This window comes from Ambystoma mexicanum, chromosome 7p (assembly GCF_040938575.1).
Source record: "Ambystoma mexicanum isolate Mex_15411 chromosome 7p, UKY_AmexF1_1, whole genome shotgun sequence".
NCBI classification, from domain to species: domain Eukaryota; kingdom Metazoa; phylum Chordata; class Amphibia; order Caudata; family Ambystomatidae; genus Ambystoma; species Ambystoma mexicanum.
In genome coordinates, this window is record NC_090939.1 from 509,124,657 (window position 1) to 509,133,428 (window position 8,772).

The 8,772-nt window shown below is 46.8% G+C and overlaps 1 long non-coding RNA gene across 1 annotated transcript; it reads left to right on the forward strand.

Moving 5' to 3' along the window:
* Window positions 1-6,047: 6,047 nt before the first annotated feature.
* On the forward strand, window positions 6,048-8,530 carry LOC138526598 (uncharacterized). The gene is made up of 4 exons (XR_011283647.1): window positions 6,048-6,150; window positions 6,927-7,085; window positions 7,233-7,328; window positions 7,887-8,530. It is a non-coding gene; the product is annotated as an uncharacterized lncRNA (long non-coding RNA).
* The last annotated feature ends 242 nt before the right edge of the window (window positions 8,531-8,772 follow it).

Consider the following 8,772-nt stretch of genomic DNA (forward strand, 5'->3'; position numbering starts at 1 on the left):
TATGTATGCTCCTGATCTGGCATCCTGGTTGAAGGCATTTGATTCTTTTTTTGGATGGTGACTGAACTGTACGTTTAAATCCTGTCCCTCAGCCGTGGACTCATGCATGTGCTACTGTAAACTCAAGCTGGCTGTCTCAAATGCTGACATGTAAGCCATATCTCCGGTATCCTACTTTTTGGCCAGAGTCTTTCTGTACCTGTTCATCTCCCATTCCCGACTGTGAGAAACCTAACAGTACATATTGACGCAAATCTCTCTATGGCTTCTCAAATTTTCGAAGTGGTTCAATCAGTTGCACCGTTTTAAAAGAATAGGCACATTTTTCACTTTTTCTGCCCAAGTTACCGTAGTCAAAAGCTCTATACTCTTGTAACTCTACTTTCCTTTGTCTTCAACACTACTCCAGTGGCCCACTCCAAATGATTCAAAACACTGCTGACAGACACCTGATTGGCAGCCATCATTTTGATCATCTGTCCATGGCTATTTGTGCTCTCTGTCGGTAGCCAAACAGCTCAAATGTAAAGTCCTTTGTCTTGCATTTTAAAAACGGACCACGTTTTCTGGCCTCTACAGTTCCGCTGTAATCTCCTAAAAGATATGCTGTAATCTCCTAAAAGATATCTCTATTCATCCACTACAAGTTCACTTGAGGTTCCGTCTCATCGACATTCTTGTATCGGTGGTTAACTTGTCGCTGTTTGGTCCACTTCACTGCTGGACTTGCTTCCCATGGCTTTACATTCTCTCCTACATCTGCTTTATTTTAGAAAGAAGTTAAAGACTGAGTTATTTCTTTCCCGACTCGCTAATATCTATGAATTGGCCAGACTGATAACACCTAGATGACATGTATGGTGATAGTGCTCTTTATAAATCCAACCAGAAATCAGAATATGTTCCCCAATAAAAAAAATAAGGGAGGGCTGAGCAAAACTTTTCTTTATATTTATTTCTGTGACAGGAGCACTCTGCAGAGGGGAATGACAGGCTCTGTTTGCACCCCTACCAAAGACCTGGGACTGTCAGGATAGTTAATGCCACCGCGCTGTGCAGGCAGGAGTGGGAAGATCATGCAAGAATCAATGCCAGGGCAGGATGATGGGGGCCTGGAGCAGGACAGCAGTCATAAAGGAGAAAGGGGCTTTCAGTCATGGACAGCACGCTTGGCAAATCTCAGGTGCAGACTTTTGGAAACAGTGCCTTTTCTGTTTGGATCAGATGAAAAGGAAACTCTATATGTGGGGTTTGTGAAACTTGAGATCACTCCCTCATCAAAACAGTGAGAAGTCGTGCCAGCAGGATGGCTCTTTCTGTGCCAATAAACCCCGCCACAGAGAATGAGTCTCTGGGGTCTTTCTGGAAAAAAAGACATTGAATAGCACCAGTGCCTTCTTTTCTCCTTATTGGGACTCGGAGCTGCCATGCCTTTTTCGTGAGGATCCCTAGCCCTTGGCCACAGGTCTGCAGGTAACAGGCAGCAGGACACGCCACTGCGTCTGGGAGTGCAGCAGGCGCACTACCATGTTCAGCTCTGCTATACAGTTCCTAAGGACACAGCATCTCTTCTAAGCTTGCTGGGGAATGGTCTCCAAAATTGATGGACACATGGTGAGGTTAGAATAGCTGGAATCATGGAGTCATCATTTTGTCTCAGAACTCCCTGATTTGTATGGCTTGTGCTAGTTTGGGGATATATCTCCAGAGGTGCTCCCAGCCTTCCTCAGGGATAGGTTTGCCCAGAGTGTTTTCCCATTTAGGCTTGTATTTAATCCCCGAGTCAGTCTCTGCATCTAGCACCAATTTGTATAGGCTGGAAATTAAATGCAAATCCCCCGTATTTGCTACCAGGAATTTTTCGAATGGTCTGAGGGGTCTTGCTGCTGCCTCTTGATTGACGGCAGCAGAAAGCCAGTGCAGAAGTTTAAAGTATGGTAGTCTATCGCCCTCTGTCAGCACCATTTCGGTCTTATATTGAGTAAAGGGTTTAATCTCTGCCCTTTGAAACATATCCCTTCATTGTGTGCATCCCGCCGTAGAATAGTGAGTGAGGTCCATACATCCTGCAAAGTTAAGTGTTCCATTTTCGTTTTACGGGATTATGATGGCGGTGAATGACCATATATGATTTTGTTGCTTCTATCTTTCATGGGATCCCACACCATGTTAAAGTCTCCCATTACCAGCATATCTTCCCTACCAAACGTTTCCAGGTCCGTAAGGACCGATCTTAAGAAACCATCTTGTCCCAAGTTTGCAGCGTATATGGACGCTACCGTTAAAATCACTTCTCTAATTCGGATGATAAGGAACAGGAACCTCCCTTCCTTGTCTAGCCATTAGTTCATTATCTGTGCCAACGTTCCCTGCCTTCGAGCTATTAGGACCCCGACACCATACCCCGGCATTTGCTTGTAAAACTAGAGGGTACTGCCTTCGCTTTAGTTTATGCCTATCAACCTGCTTGATGTGTGTTTCTTGTAGTGCCACTATATTGGGCTGATGGTGTGATAATAGCCTTTACGAGTTTCTTTCTGTTCACCGGGGTGTTTAAGCCTCACACGTTAAGTGTAAGAAGTTTGACCATGGGAGATTGTGTAATGTAAACTCTTCAGTTCCTTTATCTCTGTTCTGCCACTGGTAGGACTGACTCTCTGACTTAAACCCCCCTCTGCACCCTCCCCACAAACTTACCCTGAACATACCACCTGGTTCCCTGGCCCCCCTTTCTTCCCCTGCCGTCAGCTCCCCCTCCCACTCCTGCCCTGATGTGAGCCAAAGTACCTACATGGTCCTTGGGCCAAAGGCCTGCAGCTTCAGCTCACAAAAATTGCCAGGGCCAACTTGTGGGGCATCCAAGAGCCCCGGCTGTGACTACAATTAGACCGTCCAGAGGCAGGTCTCCGTCCCCGCGAAGCCTTGTTTTTCAACTTGCGGCATCCATAAAAAACACTCATCTCGCTGTCGCGCGCTCACTTGACCTTCCTGGGGGTATGAGCCCCGAGGCTGGTTCCGCCTGCGGTTCTGCTTTGAAGGTGCCCATTCCCATGTTTTGGGCTGTCGGGGGTGTCTGGGTCCTTCCTTTGCCTCTGGGAAAGTGTCGTCCTTGTCGATGTGCAACAACGGAATCCCTTCTTCCCTTGTTGTGATTCTATGCTGTCGATCCTCCCACTGAAAAAGAAGGCCGAAGGGGACGGTCCACTTGTATTTGACCTGCTTTGCTTGTAGCACCTTCACCATGGCTCCCATTTCTCTTCACTTCTGAAGGGTCGTCTGGGCTAGATCCTGTTCTAGTTGTATTTCTGTGCCGTTGTACGACATTGGTACTGCTAGTCGGGCAGTGCGCAGAATGGCTTCCTTTTGGGGGTATCTCGCCAGCGCCACCAAATGGTCCCTCGGTCACATTACCAATTCTTGCCTTTTGGGCCCCGTTCCATGAATCCTATCGAATGGGATGTCTGCCTCCCCCTCAGCCCCCAGGAGATTTGCAAACATTTGTAGGACCGCTTCTTTCAAGTCTGCATCACCTACTTATTCAGGAAGGTTCTGAATACAAATATTCAATCTACGAATATCCTGGGCAGCGGATATCCTCTTTTCTCCGTACCTCTGACTTACTCGTGCCCAGAATGGATGCCACAGCCTGGATCAGCAGTGCAGAGGAGCAGCCGGGGTGCTGGTATCGCCAGTCGTTGCCAGTGTAGTGAAGACACAACCTAAGGAATGTCTGGCATGAGGTTTATTGGTGAATATTACAGGTTAGTTACGTGACAAGTGCCCCAACACCAGCTCCTTCTTCCATTCCTCTGCTCACACTCAACCGTTATTCCAAGAACTTCCATGCACACCACACTCTACACCAGCCTAAGGAGAACCCTTCTCTCCCCCCTATCCATCTACCCACGTAGTATAAGTATACACAAATATACATCACAATTTATTTCATAAATGAAGCCACACTGGTCTGTATCAGCGAGATTCACAGACTGTCCTTGATGATGGAGAGCACCCAGGGATCTTGCGTAATGCCCAACCAGGCTTTGTAAAAGGAGGACACCTTCCTTCTACTGGGGATGCATTATGCCTGGGTAAAAATGGAAGTGCATGCAGCGCCACTTCAGAGTCAAGCTGAGTTCGGAGACGCGCCCTGGCTGGTAGTACAGACACTGCTGGCTTGGATCTTTAGTCAAATCTGCTCTTTCTGGAAAAAGCAAGAGAAGAGGTAATTTGCCCCTAGCAGACAGTCTTGCTGCTTTTGAAAACCCTAAGGACGGCAGAGGTAAAGAAACCCATCCTGGATGGTACAGAAATTATGCTCAATGATTGCCATAACACCCGTGTTGCAAGTTTGCAGTACCTCACCAGTGGAAGGAGAAATATGTTTTCACATCAAAGAGGTCAATCCATCACCTAATCCTGAATGTCTGCAATGATTCGTTTTTTAGGTAAGCATGCATTCTTATTCAAAATGAAGAATTCATGGCCCTGGAGGTAGGGTGGGTAAGGTCCTTATTGATTTGCAGCTGCTTACTGACCTCTGACAACCAATAGGAAAATTCCTCCAGAGCATCAGCAGGAAATAAAAACGAAGCTCCCTCGTCCTACAACACCTAGGACTCTGCCTACAAATGTGGAACCCATCTGAAGCACTGTGATTGGCTCTCAGAAGGTCATGTGAAACATTGCCTGCCTTATTCAGTCTCCCCTGGGAATCCAGCCCAGGTGTCTGCAGCAAAGGGCAAATCCCTAGGACCAGAGCCCCTGCTCAAGCATCGACTTCGCCCAGTGTACCATTTACCTGACTTTTTCTTCCACGCATAGGGATCCTTCTACCCATTGACTATCCAAGCCTGCTTTGTGTTTTCACACTGAGAGGTACTTGCAAGTGCGTGCGACCCAGACGGTTGAAAGTCCCTTCCTTGAATTTATCTCATGTGGTGACCTTAATGGAAAGGTGAGGCAGTGTTAGAGACAACGCCCAGTCCAGATTCCCTCTTAACACTAGGATGCAGTCTTCCATATCTCCATGATGTCCACAGGGGCTTCAGGTACCAGACCTTTCTTCAGCATTGAGTGGCTTCTCCACGACTTGGGTTTTATGCCCACACAGAACTGATAGTAGTTCACGGTTAGACGTTCCTGAGACAGCTGGCACTGGCTCTGTGAAAGACCCCATATCCAACTACACAGGTGGAGGAACATGGGAGGGGTCAGTTGGTGATGCACAGGTGGGGTACGGGCTAGACACGCAGAGAGGGATACTCATGTATACCACACTCCATTCTAAAACCTCAAAGAGACACCACATTCTTTTGGAGACGCTTTCTCCCATCCAGCCTGCAGCTATCTCAACCAGTTTGGAAGGAGGGCGTGCAGGACGCTGGAGTACTCTGCTCATCTACCTTCAGCCTTCTGGAGTGAGCCGGTTCTCCAAGCAGAGATTTGGAGGGAGATCTTTGTCCTCAGCAGGGGCCTCCGTCTGGAACAGCCTCCCTGCCGCCCTCCGTCTTGTTGGGACCAGTATTTTTCTGTGTTCCCCTGAGTTTTGTGAGAGTGCTCGACCGTTGAAATATGTGGGAGTTTTTCTCAAACCTTTTAGTCCACTTGCTTTTTTCAAGCAATCGGTGGCACACACCAATATGAACATTAGCCGCTCATTATTAAATCCCTACACTTTTGGGATGACCCCGTGTGCTCTCACAGTAGTTTTGTTAGAGAGGCACTTGTTTACAATTTATATACATGGTGACTAATCGCCAAACAGGTAAATGTCTCTATCCCTCCACTCGTTTAGACTGAGAACTTGGATTAAGACAAGGGCTCTAGCACTGTGTCTCTCTTACCGACATTGTGTCTTGGATTCCATCCGTGCGGCTTGGTACGTTAGTCCTGAATTTACATCTTAAAATGGGCGGTAGAAGGAGTAACCAGGTCCGCTCTGCATTGGCGATGCCTGTTTACACTGTAATTGGGCAAAGTTCCCGCCCCCAGGGGGAGTTCTCAGTGCATCATCATGACTGGAGGCGTGGCTTTCTATACGAACACCAGCAAATGGCGACCAGACACCCAACGCAGCATTTGTCAGTGGCGAAACACAGAGGAACTTGGACTCCACACGGCTTGTTTACTTTCAAGCAAGTACAAGAGGTAATTGTGGGTTTACAGTGTTTTTCTATCAACCAAGGGGCTGGATGCAAATGAGGTCTATACGGTTGGCTAGTGTATCGCAGTGGTTTGCATTCCCGAGCACGAGAGCTTTCTTGGCACAGCCCCGTCTGTGTGCCGCGGTCGCCGCTTTGGTGCGGGACCACCTCGGGGGGAGCATTCGATTTTGCTGCGTCCCTGGGGGCCTCATGCTTCGCGGCGGCACACGTGGCCGGCGGGGTTGTTTTTCCAATGTGAGACTGGTCTAGCCCTGACTTGATGGGCGGGTGCCCTTGTTTCCTATTGTTTTGAAAAATTGTAGTTTCGAATTGGGAATTGTCCCCGGTTGATTCGCTTCCTACTGGGGTCAGCACTACTGGCAAACATGCCATGCTTTGTGCAGCCCGATAGTATAAGTCCGCCTTCTGGCGTACGGCCCCGACTGCGTGCCAAGGCCACTGCGGGGGCGGGTCCCCCCGGGGGGCAGCAACTGGTTTGTCTCCTCCCTGGGGGCCTCGCGCCCCACGGCGGGGACTTACGGCCGGCGGGGGCGGCCCACTATGTGCCACTGGTTCAGTCCCCTCACAGTGGGCTGGGACCCACATGGTTAAAAATTTCCCGACAGATTGATATGGTTGTGCCTCTGCTCTCCTGCCCTCCATATGTGACCTAGCATTATTTGGCAACATCACATCTTTTTGAATTGTTTGGCGTTGCCAATTTCCAGTGCTAATTCTGACTTCCCCTCTTTGGTCTCTTTTAATCCACAATGTTTGCAGACACCTTGAATGTAAGACACTGATCACATCCAGTGTCCCCTTGGCGGAGAATATAGGGATAACGCGTCGATGGTCCCACACCCCCTGTACTAACTGACCTGTAGTACACCTGGCGGGGAAAAAACAACACCTTGGTGGAAAACGAGAGACAACCTCAAGGTAAATCATGACGCAAGTGTACCTAGAATGTGGGCTCCGTGACACATGGGTGTATCAAGGCATAATTGCCTGAACTATAACCATGATTCTTTGGAAAAACTTAGACAATAATTCCCTGATAGGATGCATGTATATGTGTAATTGCAGATAAAATATCATCGCAACCAAGAAGGAACTCTGTCTTTGGCTCGGTCCTGCTAACATTGCATGAGGTGACTAGATTCGAAGCCACCGCACTTTTGGGTGAGAGAACATAATAATTTTTTTGGTTATTCAACATGGTGTGACTTTTTGTAGCTCATAACTGCAAAATTAGGAAATGGTCACCTTACCCACTACTCTTTGTCTTCGGAGCCTTTAATGGGTCGGGTCAAGAGTGTGAGGGGTAGATGTGTGGTTTTGGATTTCTTTACTTTTTCATATCCATTTGTTGTCTCATTTTCTATCTCTTATTTCTGATCTCTCTTGATTCTCACTGAAGCTTGTTTGCTACATTCCTCCCATGGGAGAGGGGTGGGGGCTTTGCATGACATCCATGGGAGTCAATGCCATTTTCCTTCCAGAAATTTCAGGGAGAGCAATTTTTTTCCTCACCTGATAAAAACACGGGTAGATTAACCCGATATTAAGACACACCCAGAGTAACTATGCATATGCCTATGATAGGGCAGCATGTTGAGATTTATAACAGCTAAAACAAATGCAAAAGAAAATATGAAGGAAACCATAGAGAAGGATTGTAAACTGTGTTTTATCTCTCTCCCTCTGGTTCGTCTCCCTTTTGCCCTCCTCCATCGGTAGAAGTGGCATTCCGGGAAACACACTTGGTCTACTGCAACTTCACACCTGATAAAAGCGAAAGAAACGAGCTTTTGAAAATTGGACAACAATCAATTGTACACCAACTTGAATTCTTTTTCAAACAGTTTTCTGCTTGTAATGTTTATGTCCTGATGAGGTGCACCAGACGGAAATTGTACAGACCGCTCTGGTTGCCCGAAACTCGAGTCGACAACACCATAGAGCCAACTCCTCCCAGAGCTGGCTCTAATTTGGGTTCTAAATAGACAAAATGTGGGAATTGATATGTGTTCATGAGTAACCATGTTGGAACATTTACCCAGTGTTTTACTCTTTTAAAACTGTTAAATAGGCACTTCTGAGTAACCAAGATATCAACCCAAATAGATGGGATGTTCTGAATCACAGAACTATCAGGATTGCGTATATTACACAGTACGAGTGGCGTCTTTTTGTATGTATGGGGATGAAAGAGTATGTGAGGAATGATATGTGAGATGTGAGCCTTTTTTTGTTTGTTGGTGTGACAATAATGTGTGTTTTTGATAATTGTTTTTAATAGACGTGTTATCAATGTATTCAATATGTCTTTTTGTAAATGTGTCTTATGATTAAAACATGATTAAATAAATAAAATAAATTAATTCCGACATGCTGCCTTGTGTCTGAAGCATACACCTATTAAATGGGGTTGTTGTGTTGGAAGGAATTATGCAGCGTTTTTTTACGCATGAATTGTATGGATTAATAATAGCAGGGTGTGTACTTATCTACGGATAATTGCAGCTTTGTTTGGCCTCCGTCTTGTGCCTGATCTCCTTAAGTTCCGGAAACTCCTCAAGACATTCCTTTTCTCCTCTTCCTTCTCTCTCCCTCCACCCTGCTA